This window comes from Lontra canadensis, unplaced genomic scaffold, assembly GCF_010015895.1.
Source record: "Lontra canadensis isolate GAN:19392208 unplaced genomic scaffold, GSC_riverotter_1.0 scaffold33, whole genome shotgun sequence".
In the NCBI taxonomy this organism is placed as follows: domain Eukaryota; kingdom Metazoa; phylum Chordata; class Mammalia; order Carnivora; family Mustelidae; genus Lontra; species Lontra canadensis.
This window is the reverse complement of record NW_022631027.1, coordinates 18,509,202-18,526,599: the sequence shown is the minus strand read 5'-3', so window position 1 is coordinate 18,526,599 and position 17,398 is coordinate 18,509,202. Positions and strand designations below refer to the sequence as shown.

Sequence of the window (17,398 nt, the reverse complement as noted above, 5' to 3'; positions counted from 1 at the left end):
TCTCCATTGCATTAGCCAGATGGAATTTATCACACAAAAAAATCTAGAACTGATCAGTTGTTTTAACCTATATAACTTGGAGGAGTACCAAGAATCTATTCAAGTGCTATGTCAATTGTATGAAGAATTAACATTTTTATTAATATATAAATATTGATAAACTGCAAATTAACTTGGACTTTTACAGCATTGGGATGATCTAAAATTAGCAATTGCCTCAATGCGATTTACTAACAATCACTTAACAATGATCATTAAAATTCACAATCAGAATAACACAGAATAGACTTGTGGAATCATTAGCATCACTTGATTTTTATTTATGACAATCACCAAAAATTAAAGCACATGATTTTTAATCGAAAGATAAACAAGTTTCGGGGTACCTGGGTGGCTCAGTGGGTTGAGCCTCTGTCTTTGGGTCAGGTCATGATCTCAGGGTCCTGGGATCGAGCCCCGCATTGGGCGCTCTGCTCAGCAGATCCTGCTTCCTCCTCTCTCTCTGCCTGCCTCTCTGCCTACTTGTGATCTCTGTCTGTCAAATACATAAATTAAATCTTTAAAAAAAAAGATAAACAGATAAACAAGTTTGAAACTAAAATAATCTTTTATCAGATATTGGTAACCATACTTCCTGATCAACTATTGTGATGTTTGAAAGTTTAATTTAAACAATTTGCAACCGTTGCATGAATGGTTTTTCAGACTTATGCTTATCCCATCACCCAGTTTTGCACTTTCTTTCCTTCTTTCTGGCACTTTAACTGGTGCTTTGGTCTAAATGTTCATGCCCCCTCTGAATTCCTATGCTGAAAGCCTAATGCCAGAAGTGATGCTATTAGGGGGTGGGGCCTTTGGGATGTGCTTAGGTCACAAGAATGGAGTCCTCATTAATGGGATTTTTGTTAATATAAAATAGACCCAGGAGCTCCCTAGCCCCTCCTACCATATGAGGACAGGTCTGCAACCTGGAATCTGCCCATGCTGGTGCCTTGATCTTGGACTTCCAGTCTCCAGTACTATGAGAAGTAAGTTTCTGTTGTATATGGTATTTTGTTATATCTGCCCAAATAGCTGAAGGGGATAATGCGGCAAACCCATCATGCTTCAGTGACAGTATCCAAGCCCCTTGGGAGGTACTGAAAGAATCAAGGAAGAGACTGGTTAGATGAGATTTTTCTAGACCAAAGATACCCAACCTGTGTTCTGGGACCAGAAGTATCAGCATCATCTGACAGTTAGAAATGCAAATCCTAGACCCCATCCTGCACCCAGGGAATAAGAATCCCCAGATAATTCATATGCAAAATAAAGCTTGAAAAGCACAGTTCTAGGAGATGCCTTAAATACTTCAGAAGCTGAGTTGGTACCGATACTTCTTTTTTCTTTTCTTTTTCTTTTCTTTTCTTTTCTTTTCTTTTCTTTTCTTTTCTTTTCTTTTCTTTTCTTTCTTCTTTTCTCTTTTCAATTCCAATAAGGTTAACATACAGTGATATATTACTTTTGGATGTGCAGTATAGTGATTGACTTTTCTATTCCTGACAGTAGTTTGGTCAACTGAACTTGAATGCTAGAATGGTCTAAAGCTTACCTAGTGCTGACCAATGATTATTCCTGGAAAGGATTATTTATCTTAAGTATTTCATGTCTTGCCTTTTCCAAACAAGACAGTTTCTTTTTTTTTTTTTTTTTAAGATTTTATTTATTTATTTGACAGAGAGATAGGGAGCACAAGTAGGCAGAACAGCAGACGGAGGGAGAGGGAGAAGCAGGCTCTCCACTGAGCAGGGGGCCTGATGTGGGACTCCATCCCAGGACTCTGGGATCACGACCAGAGCCAAAGGCTGCTGTTCAACTGACTGAACCACCCAGGTGCCCCAAGCAAGAGATTTTCTAATCATATCTGAAGAGTGACAGGAACTTGAGAGATGCCTAGATTTCACCCTGTGTTGATTTGCATCCAGCACTTAACATGAGGGTGGAAATAGAGAAAACATTTTCTTACCCATATGAGGTCTCAGAAGACACTTAATTCTTAAGCTGAATATTTTAACCCTTATGGGTTCCCAGAGATTTTGGACGATATGCGGCTGTGTGCTTTGGGTTGCCTTCCCTTCTAATTCTTTGTAGACTGGGTGCATTCCTACTTCATTCTCTGACTTTAGTCAAGATGGAGGAGGAAAGGGAATGAGTATATTTTTGAAACTTTAGAAACGTAAATATAGCACATGGTGACTAGCTAGGATTCATGAATGAAATAGGGGTTGAAAACAGGTACCTATAAGGGTCATGCAGGCAAAATAAAAGTATGAAGTAGGCAGAGAAACAGGCAATGGGAAGTTGAGGGGACCAAGGTAAATCGGGGAGAGCATGTCCAGTGTGTAAAAGCCAGTCCCGGCTCAGTCCCACCTGTTGCAGTCAGGCAGTTGTAGGAGCACAGAGCATCTGATGGAAGCATGAAATCTGAACTTTTGCATGGCATCTCTCAATGTTTTAGAATACAGTGCAGGCAGAGGAATGTGTCTCATGGCCAGATTCAATCCCCAGGTCACTAGTTGGCCACCTCAAGAGAAACAGATTCTTGTATATATTCCAATAATTATCAGTTGCTTCTCTAAGGAAGTTATTCCTTTTATATGTCATAAAACTATTATGTGTTCATTCTTACCCCATTTTCTTTTTGTTTTGTCCTTAAGGAGAAGAACAATGACTGCTATCCATTATCTGCATTAAAATGCAATGCATTTAAAAATGATTGAGCCACCCCACAGAGAACTTATTAATCTCCCAGTGAAATGGTACCAACATATTCTTGTAATATCATTCACATACAATTTTCTCAGGATTTTTGCTAAGGGGATTTGATGGAACCTGTTTGAGACAGGAAAAGAGGGCCTTGTCTTTTCTCAGTGGGGTGTCTTTAAAACACTGAAGGAACTCCTGGTGGCTCTGAAAGCTTTTGATAGCTTAAATTTGCTTAATTATCCCTAATACTGAATGCTTAGTCAAAACATAATGTCATATCGTGAACAACCTCAAAGGCTCTTCCTAATAACGGCAATTGCTTTGGATAATGAATGAGCTGAACCTGCCAAGACTTCTGTGTTCCTCCGCATGTCCATCTTGGTATAAACAGAGGTCTTCCAAAAGTGAATTTTGGTTTTTGTAGGTTGATGGGACTCTAACCTGCTGTTCTCCAGCATTCACTATTGTATCTGTTTGTAAAACTCACTTCTATGTTAAACAGCTGATGCTATTATTTACCAGAATCTTTTAGTCCTCTTCAATCTTTTACCATGCAACAATAATTTGAAAGCTTATACAGAAAACCAAATAAAAATGACAATTACTTCAAAGTATCTGGCAAATTTTAAACAAGAGTGCTTTAAATTTATATCTAAACCAACATCCTCCAGTTGCATTATTATTTGTAGTTTAATTTTTTAAGTAAAAAAAAAAAAAGAAATTTCTTAGCATTTTTAACAAATTGGGAGAAACAATGGTTCATGTTGGGAGCAGAGGTTGCTAAGTCATTAGGAAAAAGTAAATGTTTTCTTTATTCATATTTGCACTTGAAGAAGCCAGTACAATGCCTGGCACTTTGCAGTGACCCACTGAAGAGCTGAATGAATAATAGGACCCCCGCTGTTCTAAGAGCACATCCTCTCAAGGCCTGGTAGACCTGAGATGAGGATGAATAGTCCATGAGCAGAGATTGTCTTTCCAAACCAGGAGCATCCCCCAGGCTGACCTTTCCAATGCTGGTAGAAGTAGGAAAAGGGTGAGGATCGGTAAGATTGTGGTGAATGTCACAATTCAAGGATCTCATATTTTATATTCTTGTAGGAGTTTTTTTTAAGAACCTATTCAAACCCACTCATACATTTATATTAAAAGTTATGTTAATTACCAAGCAAATAATATTTCAAATTTAGAAATCCTACTCATTCCTAATTATAGCTGTCAGAATGGCAGGGCTTTGTGAACTAAGTAGCAAACATGGAAAAGCCTTCCTTTTAAATCAATAAAGTGGAACATTTTAAAAGATACATAATTAATTATTTAGCACAAGGAAACACTCCGCAGCTTGTACTGTGTCTATGTACAATTGCATGATTCTTTTCTTTCTGATAGAATGCTAATTGTTCTTTTTAAGTACCTTGGATACAAATCACTTGATTTTCTAACTGGCATATCAAACTAACTTACATAGTCAGTACCTACTTGTGAGTATATTGAAAATATGGCTGTGGAAGTAAATGGAATGGACCATTTACAGCCTTCTTTATAATACCTCAAAGGCATCTATCATGTAGGCAAGCACTTCGGCTTAACACTTTCTCCTTTAATACAGAGGCTTTTTAAAAGTGGCTATTCAGAATATGTTGTTCATTCAGTAGTGATTTCTGATAGTTTCAGTAGCATGTAGGGAACTGTGACAGTGATTTATTGTAAGTTATTATACTAACTAAAGATGTGACATTAAATTATTTGCTCAAAATTTCAACCTAGAAGGGGAAAAAAAAAAAAGATTTAGATACAGAGGTGTGTAGCATTGTGGATGATATTACGGGCTCTATAAGAAAACTTTCTGGGTTCAGTTTCTGCTCCCACCATCTATTAGCCAAATGAATTTGGTCCTCTTACTAACGTGTCTGGGTTACAGATTTCTCCTTTGGAATTTGGGTCTGATAACTGTTCTCATTACATGATGAGACCCAACAATATATGTAAAAGGCTGAGATAATACTAACCACAAAAACACTTGATTTTTGCTAGCTATTATTGTTTCAAAATTAAACCAGAAATTGGGATACTTTCTGCATTGCCAGAAAATATGTAATAATTACTGATTACTTGAGAACCAATGGTTCATACCAGCCTTTATAAATCTTCACAGTAAATACCATAAAACATTACTCTGTTGTATAAAGAAAGGCCAATGCATTTGGAGATGTGCTTTTTTCCCTGAAGAAACTTGCTTTATGAGAACATCTTATATCTCTGCCTACTAATCCCTTATTTGGGTCTTTGTCCTTGGGTGAAATCCCTTATTGACATAAGACTAATACTTTAGCTATCTAAAAATTCAGCTCTCTGGAAAACTCTCTCTGGACGATGATGGCTCAGCACCAGGAAATAAACAGGCCACTCTAGGCAAAAAAAGAAAAAGTAGATGTCAGAAAACCTATGCCCCAAATTCTTACTCTTTACTTATAAAGGCTTTTTTTTTTTTTTTTTTTTAGTCATTCACTCAAAGTTTATTTGTCCTCATTTTATACATAGTTCCTATGGAAAAGTGATTATCTGGATTCCTGTGAAGGAAATTAGGAAGAAATAAATTATAAACGGGAAAACTGATCTTATCTATATCATCAAGAATTTAGCAAATGGCTGATGACAACAAAGGAGATAGAAAATTTCAGAAGGCAGAAATGATGTAAAAGCATAAATCCTAGAACCTTTCAGAGCTATTTTTCAATGAGATGGATCTTCCTTTTTACCTCAATAGATTCTGATGTTATCTAAGATTATAATATACAGAATTAATAATTGATATTTATACATGATCTAAATCATCAAAAATAATTGGACCTGTTTACCTTACTTTGTGTGAGAAGTTAGAGAAGGAATATACCAGATTTGCCAAATTGGTGGCCTGCAGGAGAACTCTGACTTGGTGAATATAATTGGTTAGTTTATTTAAAACAATTGAATTACTTACTTGCCAATATTTAAAAAATCAGAAACTTTCACCTAAAATTGGCTCCCATTTCTTGGAAAAATTAGAAAATATGGTGATAATGAACCTATGTACTTATTTTCCAAAAGACAACTGTATGGTAACTCTCATATATTATCAATGGCATTAAAAATATCGTCACCGCTTGCAATGTGGGGGCTTTTGGGGGCAGGAAAAGAATAAATGAAACAAGATGGGATCAGGAGGGAGACAAACCATAAGTGACTCTTAATCTCACAAAACAAACTGAGGGTTGCTCGGGGAAGGGGGGTCGGGAGAGGGTTATAGACACTGGGGAGGGTATGTGCTATGGTGAGTGCTGTGAAGTGTGTAAACCTGGCGATTCACAGACCTGTACCCTGGGGATAAAAATACATTATATGTTTATTAAACATATATGTGTTTAATATATAAATAAAACATATATATGTTTATTAAAAAATAAAATAAATTAAAAATTAAAAAATATCGTCACCACTTTGGAAAATTTTGAAAGTTTATTATAATGTTATTATAAAATTTTGAAAGCTTATCATAAAACTAAACTATGGCCCAAAGATTCTACTCCTAATTTAACCTAAAGAAATCAGTGCATATGTCCACAAAGATTATTTATATAAGAATGGTCCTAACAACTTTAGTCATAATAGCTTCAAGCTGGGAACAACCCAAATGCCCATCAACAGGAGAATGTATTAACAAATTATGGTACAGCCATTCAGTAGAATGCAACCCTAAAACAACAATAAACACAAAAACAAGTAAGTGATACACAGCAACATGGAGAAAACTCAAAACCAGTATATGGAGGGGAAAAAAAAAAAAAAAGCCAGGCATAAAAAGTACACCCTGTCTGATTTCATATGTAATGAAGTTTAAGATAAGAAAGATTATCTTACAGTGCTAGAAATCAGAATAGTAATTGTCTTTGGGGGATCTGAGGTGGAATTGCAACTGGAATTGACTGGAAAGGGAATTTTGTGGGCTGCTGGAAATAATTGTTTATTTTGATTTTGGTGGTGGTTCTATACATTTGCCAATATTAAGCTCTATGCTTGTCTGCTGTGGATTTTACTGGAGATACCTTATGTGCCAACAAATACAATCAACCTAAAGACAAGAGAAACAAACTCATAATTAAAGCCGAAAAGCCGCCATCTCCTTTAGCCATGTCATACTCTGTCTGCGTGGGTCTGGTGGGTATCAAGTCTGTAACTCTAAGACAGTTTTAGCTACCTGGAAAACTCAGCTCTTCCTGATAACTAATTCCTTCAAGGTTCTAGAGAGTGACGATGCTTAGCTGTTTATCCTTGCATGTTTTGCTCAACGTGGCTTTCTGAGCTGCTTTACTTTGGGTGTTTCAGTTGGCTATCTGTCCTCATGTATCAAATGATTAACTGTTATCACTCAGAGCATTCCAAACATTTTAAATAAATAAGAGCACTGCTTGACACAGCAGGCAGCAAGCTTAGGTGAAATAATAAAACTCATTACCCTGAAGATTTACACAGATTCAAAATAATAATCAAAAATAGCTGCACACTGACAAATACAATTATATATTTCAGATCTTTAGAGTTTAAATCATAGCTCAGAGATCCATAACAATTTCCTAAAAGAAGCTATGGATGATTTCAAGTGAATGACAAGAAGGTCAACCAGTTCTCTGTCATAATACATTCTTTGTTATTTCGATCAGGGACTAAATTCTAAGATGAAAGGATTAAATCTCTGACCAAGAATGGCATTTTAATATTAAACAAATTCAGTCTCCACCAGAATAGAGAATTTCTTGATAAAACCTTAACATAAATCTTTGTGTTTTTCAGAAATTTAAGAGTATGCGCACACACACACACACACACACACACACACACACAACCCCCTTATGTGTCAAATTCATTTGCATTCAGAAGCATGATGCCATTTGAAACTTTATTAAAAGAGGATCTATTCAAGGTCAACTACTATACTTGGTAACAAGCATTAAAAGTAGTTTATGAGCAACACATGTTATTAATTAATAATGCACATGTAGTTAAGTGTTGAGATTAAGCAATATTTATGCAGGTAAGTATGACTCATTCTTTTCTTAGTGATTTATGAGACAGAATTTTTATCTAACAGACATTTCCAGGTATCTAATCAACCAGAGGTTTTGCATTTTCATCATGAGGTAGAGATGTTTCAAATTTAATTACAACTCATTGACCTACAGTAGTGCTTTCAGGGTTGATTTCCATAGTCATCACCAGCAAGTGGCAGCTAACCAGTAATTAAAAGAATTAAAATCTAAAGATTTATAAATAATCTGGTAATATAGTAGGCTTTTTAGGTTTTCTAAGATTCTTTTTCTTAGAAATTTGGAGATGTTACTATAAATTCACATTGCTGTCTGGTCAATCTATGTCCTCACAAGTTAACCATGTCTATGCAGATCTATAGCATCCCTTCATGCCCAGAATATTCTAGTAGGTTCCCACTTGCTGTTCCTGTTACCAGGCACTTCTTCCTGAGCACTGCCCACATGGAATAGATTCATCCACCTCAAAGACCATTTTCACAAGTTGTCCTGACATTCAAGATGTTTGTAATGTTAGAAAGCAGTATAAACCCCTTCTAAGACCACAGAGATTCCACGTCAGGCTCTGCCATGATATAGCTATGCAATCTTATTTAATGTTAAGGTCATTTTAACTTTTGACTTTATTTTTATCACATAAACAGATAGAGTAAGTAGATACTACTTGCTATACCTACCTCATTTTTTTGTAAGTAGGCACAGTGCAATCAAGTTTGGCTGCATATAATGAATGCCACAAAAAGTCTAAAAAGTACCAATTTCTGTACCTGAGATACTGGTAGTATTTAAAACTCCACAAGTGATTCTAATGCATAATCAAGATTGAGGAATAGTGACATTGTTGAAGGAAATCATAAAAAAAGCCTGTTGAGGTGGCAAATTAGTAAATTCCCTAGAAAAAAATTAAACATTTTTTATCAATTTAACTCTAAATAATCTTCAGAGTCTTTATTCAGCCTATTGCCTTTCTATCCAGACTTTCTCCTTAATAATGTCCTTTTTGTGTACCCATGGCCATGATGGACCAATTCTACATGGCATTTGTCACATTACCATAATGCATTACAATTTTTTTAAGAATTTATCTCCTGCCACATCTGAAACATCCCTGTGTATTTTGGTATGTAACTTTTGTCATAATATGTGTTGAAAGAAATGATAGAATGGCATGTTTTCTTGGTTTCACCTTAGCAGACATAAATGCTCCAGAACTGTATGTGCTAATTCGAGATATAGATAGATAGAGATAGATAGACACGAGATAGAGAGATGAATGAGTTTAGATATTTGACAGCTTGACTGCAGTTAGCTGCAGATATTTTTTTTTTTTTACCCTTGGGATTTTACAAGGAAAACACACTGTAGAGTGGATTGTAATGCAAGAAAACTACACTTATTAGCGATTGACAGCTGTAGGTTTCTGTCATCTTCAAGAAGGAAAGATGTGTGGTAATAAAGGAACCCATCCATAAATCTGTATATGACGGAGGAGACATTCTGTTAGAATTCAGTACAGATGGGAGCACTTCAGCACATAGCAAGCAGAGCTTCTCCTTTTGACTGTCTCTTAAACACAGTTCCTGTCTCCTAAGGGCTTCAGAATTTTGTGTAGTATTTGAAAAATCAACCACATGCTTCAACTACAAAGATAATGCCATCTCTGGACATCACCGACATGCATTCTTCTTCAACGCTGGTGAATCTGCATCAAGCCATTTATAATTGTTTACTCCATTTCCCCAGCAGTCAAAAGCAGGCACTTCTGAAACAGTGGTTTGGGATTGCGGTTAACATCTGGAATGGGAAAGAGGAGTGACTAACACATCTGCTTGACACTTGAGACACTTCTTTTTATCTTTTAATGCCAAACTTACTGAATGAGTGGGGTCTATTTATTGCCTCCATTCCCTACAACCTAATGATTTCTTTCACTAAGCCAGTGCGATTGCTCACGGAAATGGTTTCTGACAATGTCTTCATTTGTCAATTGCAGCAGTTCTTTCTTTGTCCTTACTTTTTCTTGATGTTTTGGTACATTTAACACAGTTGTCCACTTCCTCTATCACTTTTCCCTGATATCTGTGACAATAGTGTGTTTTCAAGTATGTATTCTTACTTCTTTCCTGTTTCCTCTTGGGGTTTATTTTCTTCCTTCTCTAGAGGAGCTAAGGATGTGGTAATTTTCTCCACATTTTTATCTATGTCTTAACTACTTTCAGTATTTTATCAATTCACATCTCCAACCATCATTGCTAAGAAAACAGCCTGAAAGAGAAAGAAAGAAAGAAAGAAAGAAAGAAAGAAAGAAAGTCACAAACCTCCCATGAAATTTATCTACTGAATTTTCATTTGAATGCTTGACTGAATTTAAAATAACAGGCTCATCTCTGAACTTCAGCGTTTTCATATTCAATTAATCTCTGATTTTTATTTTTTCCTTTGCAATCTTTGTCAAATCTTTTTCTCTAGCTGCACTGCTTCCAGTCTAGCACGGAATCTCTCCTACCATTTTTGATGTGTGAAATAGCATTCCATAAGAAAACTGTAATTCCTACATTCTTTCATTTCTTTTGATTATGACCATCTAATTAATATTTCTAAAATATAAACTATATCACATTATGTCCTCATTCAGTATCTTTCTGCAGTATCTTTCCTTTGCTCAGTATAAGTTCCACAAAGTAGAGAATTTATCCATCTTAGTATTATATCCTTGTTATTAGGTAACTAGTAAATAGTAGATTTTCAAGACAACTGTTGAATGAATAATGTAGAATTAATTCTAAATGCAATCTGAATTTAATGTTTTCCACAACTGACCCCAGTTTATTTCTTTAAACCTATCTTTCCATACTCCTACGAATCCTAAGTTCTAGTTACTCTCCAAATACACAATGTACATCTCTTCAATAATTCCCTTTCAAGAGCTGTCAAAATGATTTTTCTTAGATCTCTTCCTAGATTTCTGTCTTCAAAATCCTGTTTTTACTTAAAATTCTTAAGTGTGCCTCCTTTCATCAGTTCCATCTGAAAATGGCAACTCGTATTTGTTTACATTTATCGAAGGTTTTCACTTTACTATGTGTTTTGCATAGATAGCCCTTTATATTTCACAATCACCCTGTGAAGTAGGTCTAATTCCTCCTCCTCAACAACTGAGGACATCACAACTTGGAGAAGTAAAGTCGCATAGCAGTTAAATTACAGAGAGCTCAGATCTGAGCCTTGAACGGTCCAACTACAGAGCCTAGAGTCTCAGTTCCCATAGCTTTCACAGTCATGACATTCTCCTCTGAGCTCCTGGTATGTGGTCTGTATTGCTCACTTAGCATTATTCATATTTCCTTGCATGATTGTTTAATTTGTCATATGTATTAACCCTGTCTCTCAAATGCAGAGAATAGATCTGAATAGAGATATGAATAATAATTACTAAAGTGTCATTACCGACTCATGGGATTTCATTTAGATCAAAACATACACTGTTGGCCTGGTGAACTAACTACCGAATAGATATTACCTGTTCAGTGCTTTATCCTAACATGAGCATTAAATCCACTTGGCAAAAAATATTTTCAGAACTGCAGTAGATGTAAAATAAGAACATCTCTTTATTTATGTAAATAATTAAAAATAAATGTCAGGTATGCCCCATTCCTACTCATTTAAGTCATTTTAATGATACATGAAATATAAAAGGAGATTTTGTTAAAGGTCTCTAAGGAGAAAAGGGCAACACCACTAAATAAAGAAGGATGATCATGCTGGGGCAAACTTGAAAGGAGATGGCATTTATACAAAATGCAATTTACTTTGACAGTAATTTTCTGAATTTCGCTGGTTATTATTGAAGATATATGTGTGTTTGAGTAAGAATGCTCCCTCTTTCCTCTAGCCAGCTGCTCTGTTTGATCCTACAGTGAAGTCACCATCCTGTGTTAATGGCTTCACAGTTTGTTCCTGGGGAAGAAAAAAATTATTATGATGTCACAAATCTGTCATTTTGACTTCACTGCAGGGTCAGGTTGTGGGAGAGAATGGGTTGTAAAGGATAAAATCCTTCAGGTGGAAACTTTTTCTCCTTATAATAAGAAATATTGTTAGAACAAGCACTTAAAATCAAGTAGACAAAAGGGTATATGACTTAAATGTTCACAGGTATCATGTTAGAAATAATCCATCTGAAATTCTCTTACTTTTAATGATGTCAGGATAAATTTTTTTCCCTGTACATCCAAGTGGATCTTTCTCTTCACTTTTCTACATATACCTTACAGGTCCTGGTATCATAGGAAGAGTTTCCTTTTCTGGATTTGTAATAAGCTCTTTGAGGAATCACAATAGTATGCCATCTTTTTGCATAAGTACCAAAGTGCATCGTCCCAGCCCTTTTAAATTAATGCATACCAACTTCAGGCTTCAGATGTCAGAGTTGCAGCAACTTTGCTCCTCCTTTCTCAAATCCATCAAAAACAATGACCAGAAATTTAAAAGATCTTCTAGCTAAAATGAAACAAAGAAATGGCTAAGATCTCAAACTACAAACTAACTGTATGCCTACCAAACGATGTCAAATCTAGGCCAAAAGAGGGAAGAATGCTGAGAGCCAACACACGCCTTTTTGAACATGGATGGATATCGATTTTTCCAACAGTAAACATTACAATCCAGAAAGGCATATCCAGTGGCTCTTTGATTAAAGATGACAACATCCAGGGGGTTATAGTGGCTGCAGAAAACTACAGAACCTCCCCATGGAATATAAGTTTAATAGCATCGGATAGCAGGGGAGGTGGCACTGAAGTAGAAACCAAACTGGCACTCACAATTAGTCTTGACTCAGCTGCACACTCTTTGAGAGAGTGCCAGAAGCCAAGCAGGGAGAGGAAGCAGCAGCACAGGGAATATCTGACATAAAAGGATTCTCTGTGAGTCACAATTACTACTTGCACGCAAAAATGAGTCATGCATTCAGGACAAAGGGGAAGACTGATTTGGTGTGAGAATGTTTGAGACAAAAATTTCAGTCCAGTCTCTGGACCTCCCTATCTTATAGCTCAGCTCATTCTCCCCAGTCCCGTATCTTATTTTCGGCAGGTAGCTAACTTCATTCAAACTTGAGTAAAACTAAGAACCAATGGATAAACTATGGGACTAAATGGAGGAAGCAGACAGAAACAAATGGTAGTAAACTTATAAGAATTCTTACTTAAAAATGCACAGGAAGAATTTAAATAAATAGCTTATTCTATTCTCAAAGAAATTAAAAGAGAAATATAAGGGTCCGAATAGAAGACTCCATATAATAGAAGAAAGTTAGTTCAAAGCAAGCTGTTGGTCCTCAGAAAAGAAATATAAGGAACAAATAAAACATACTGAAAATAGTACCATATAATAAGGCAGTTTAAAATATAATAAAAATGATTGAAAGAACAAAGATATAGTGGGTAGAATGGGGAAAAACATAAAATTAAATGGAAAATAACAAAAACAAAAAAGTAGTAATCAATGATGATAAATTAATGAGATGATAAATGAATCACTCATACATATTTCGTATTCCTGAGTAAAACAGATGGAACAATGAAAAAAGCTTTTGAATACATATTAAGAAAAAGCCCCTGCAAAAAAAAAAAAAAAACACATTTTAAATTTACAGCTCAAAAAGGTATTTGTGTTGTAGGAAAAGATGATACAGAATTATCAGTGGCAAATTTGGTAAAATTACTAAATTTCAATATCAAATAAATAATCATATAAACAACCTGGAAGAAAATAGATTAACAATCAGACTGCCCTCAAATTTTTATAAGAGAATGTAAGACCAGAAGACAATATATAGTATAATTAAAGTTTTGAGAAAAGGATACTGTGGCCCAAGATTTATTTTTTTTAAAGGATTTTACTTATTTATTTGGCAGACAGAGATCACAAGTAGAGAAGCAGTCAGAGAGAGAGGGAGAAGCAGGCTCCCCGCTGAGCAGAGAGCTCGATTTGGGGCTTGATCCCAGGACCCTGAGATCATGACTTCAGCCGAAAGCAGAGGCTTAACCCACTGAGCCACCCAGGCGCCTCTCTCTCTCTCTTTCTCTCTCTCTTTTTTTAAAGGATTAATGGCCCAAGATTTTATACCCAGTCCTGCTGTCCTTTAAGTACAAAAGGCAATAGATAAATCATCTCATACATGGAAAAATTTAGGGAATGCAGCAACAATGGAAAAAAGAAATTGTTTAGAAAAACTATTGGCTAGATTTTGCCCACCAGAAGATGAATCAAAATGAACCTGAAAAATGGAGAAACAATGTAAAAAACAAACAAACCCAAAACCCATAAACAAATAGTAAGCTCTGAATCTGTTAAGATATAAAGTTATAAGTAGAGTGGGGCTTTTCGCTAAAGGATGGAATTTAAATGGTATCAAGTATACAATAGAAAAAATAAAGAAAAATCATGGAATATAGTATGGGAAAGGAAATGGGGAAAAGTCCAATACTAATTTATTCATCTGTCACAATTGGCATTCAATGAATTTGTCTGTATTTGAAACTTGTAGTTAAAAAAATAGGATTACAATATTTTAAACATTTTTATTAAATAAACAAGCTTTTTAAGGAACTAATACTCTCTGCTGAAGAAACATTTACATAAATTCTAGCATTTTATTTCCACTTGATTTTTTCCTCTCTTAAAATAAAAAATTTAATTACATATTTGTATTCGAACAGTTTGTATGATGTGATTCCATTACGCCAAAATTATTACTAAAAGCCTTATATCTTTCTACATCTAGTTGCCTAAGAACCGGCCACACAGGTCTCTTTAGGTAAAAATTCTGTGGCATCTAGTTCTAATTTCATTATGTCGTTATTTACTATCTTTCATCTATGTAAGGACATGAAGAGATGGATGAAGTTAATTTTAACTTAAACAATATTTACTTTGTTTAAATTGAATTAACTTTGTTTAATTTTGGTTAATCTGGCTGGGGAGAGTAGGAATAACATTTTACTCTATTATTTTTTCAACATTGTTTGACCTTTTATTTTTATTCTGATTTTTATTTTAAAACCCATACTGAATAAGACAGCAAGAAAGTGTGTCTTCCACAGTTTCAAACATTCACATAAGAAAATCTTTTATTTGATTTGAATAAATAGTTATTGAGTGATTGTGACTGCAAATAGCACAATCTGAAAGTTTCTACATATTGCTTTGGAAGTCTTACTTCCTAAAATTCATCCCTCCCTTAGTTTTAACCTCATTATTCTGTCTCCTTCATGGACCGCTTTCCTTTGTCTTCATTTCTAGATTCCAACTTTGCTCTAGCTCCTTTTCCTACAAGTAGAATTTCATCAAGGCTAGTCACAGATTTCACCTTTTCTCTGTGCTCACTTTCCACCAAAGTCCACAGAAAAATATCCTTCTAAGAAGATGGCCATCTCCTCCATTTCTCCATCCCTACTCCCTCTCCCAAGCTCTAGTTTTTCCTTGGGTAGGTGCATGAAACTTTTCATTTTAAGTTTCTTCCCTCTCCCCAAGCTCAACTTGGTTAAAATTGATTTATCAGTTTCCTTAAAAACAACACACACAGACATGCACACATCAAACTAATGAGAACAGCAACAAAACCTTATTCTTCCTCTCAAAAAGATATTTATTGAAGTCTGTTAACTGCCAAATGTTTCAGATGGAGCTATCTATATTAACATTCTAGTTCCTCACCTCCCACTCAGTTCTTATCTGACAATAATTTGGATTTTATTCATTCCCCTCTTCCTAAACTACTCTCCTCAAGGCCACCAATACCCTTCCCATAACTAGATCCAGTAGGAGGTGTTTTAGGTTTCAACCTGTGTATCTACAAAGCAACCTTCAATACTGTTAACCACTCCCTCCAAGAAATAGTCCCCTTCTTAATTTTCTCCCGGTATGTCTTCCTCCTTTTTAACTCTAACAGTTAACTTCTTAGTCTCCTGTGCCAGCACATCCTCCCTACTCGACTTCTGAATCCTGCAGATTTCCAAGGGTTGCTTTAAGCTCTGTTAAGTCTCTCACTGTAAACTTTCTTTCCAGTGGATATCATCCATACCTATGACTCATCTGTTTGTTGGGGACCTCTACATTTAGATCTATAGCCTAGACCGCTCCTCTGAGTGTCAGACACATATTTCTGTCTTCCGACTCAACATTTCCAGTAGGAATCTCAAAGACACATCCAGCTCTGTTTTTCCAGGAATGAGCTCATGATTTCCTCTTCCAAACCTGGGCCCACACTGTTCTCTCTCCCAGGAATACTCTTTCCATCATTTGCCTAATTAACATCACTCTCACAGAGAAACATCCTTGGACCACCTCAGCTCCCCCAGGTACTCTTGTTGCATGAGCTCATAGCTGCCTCTGTTTCCCTTTATAAGCCTATCAGAGTTCATAATTATGTGTTTGTTATTTCGTTACTATTAATGGTATTAAGATTGGTATATTATATATACCAATTGGTATATATAATATACCAATCATTATATACCAATTATATACCACTGTTATTATATACCAATACCAATATTGGTTTATTAATGTAATTAATATTGGTAATATTAATTATATTAATATTGGTAAATAACCAATATTAATTGGTTAATTGATTAACGTCAATCTTCATCTCAAGAATATGAGTGTACATGTCTATATAAGATGATATGTATAATATAATACACATACATTTAATATGTATTAAATAATAAATATATAACATATATGTATATATGTTCATATATTTGCAATATTTATTCTACAAGTATATATAATTAGTATACTTATATATTGGTTATTTGATATCTGGCTATCTATCTTCCTCTGAAGATTATGAACTCCATTGAGCCCCCATGGACTTGCACAGCATATGGCAAACAGTGTACCCTCAAATATTTGTTAAAAGAATACACTTTTTGAATAAATTAATAAGTGGCAGAGCATTCTCTCTGGTATCCAGTCTTTAAGTCAAAAAACATCTTTGTTTTTTGCTTCAGCCTCATGCTATCTATTCTCTATCTAAACACCTTGCCTAGTCCTCTTCTTCCTATTTCTATTTCTACCATTCTGGTTCATTTCCTAATCACCCTATGTTTAATCTATTGCAAGTGAAAGTTTGGTCCCTGTTCTCCTAATCTATCCTTTATAACACAGAGAGATTAAACATTTAAGAATTATGCTTTGCATCTTCTGTTCTCTCATACAAAAAACTTTCAACATTTCTAATTAATTACTAAAGAAAAGTCCACATTTCTCAGCTGCGATCTAGTTCAAGACGCTGACACAGCCAAGCTATCTTCTTATTGTCCTCTTAAAATGGTTTGTACAGTTTAGTACTTTTGGTGCCACAGTTCCTCTTTCCGGAATGTAAATCCCCCTCTCCCACCTCCACAGTACATATGCACGTACTACTCCATACTTAATAACATTCTACCAAACATCAAGCCCAGCGGTAAAACTATGGAATTTTCCCCAATTCCTCAGCTAAAAATTTTCTCTTCCTCATGTGATACAGTGTTTGTCCCACACAATACAAGATATTA

At 35.3% G+C, this 17,398-nt stretch overlaps 1 long non-coding RNA gene across 1 annotated transcript; it reads right to left on the bottom strand.

Annotated features, from left to right (window-relative positions):
• Positions 1–9,560: 9,560 nt before the first annotated feature.
• LOC116873482 lies at positions 9,561–12,720 on the bottom strand. Its single transcript, XR_004383817.1, has 3 exons — positions 12,653–12,720; positions 11,745–11,786; positions 9,561–10,091 (listed from the first exon to the last, which is right to left on the bottom strand). It is a non-coding gene; the product is annotated as an uncharacterized LOC116873482 (long non-coding RNA).
• Between the last annotated feature and the right edge of the window lie 4,678 nt (positions 12,721–17,398).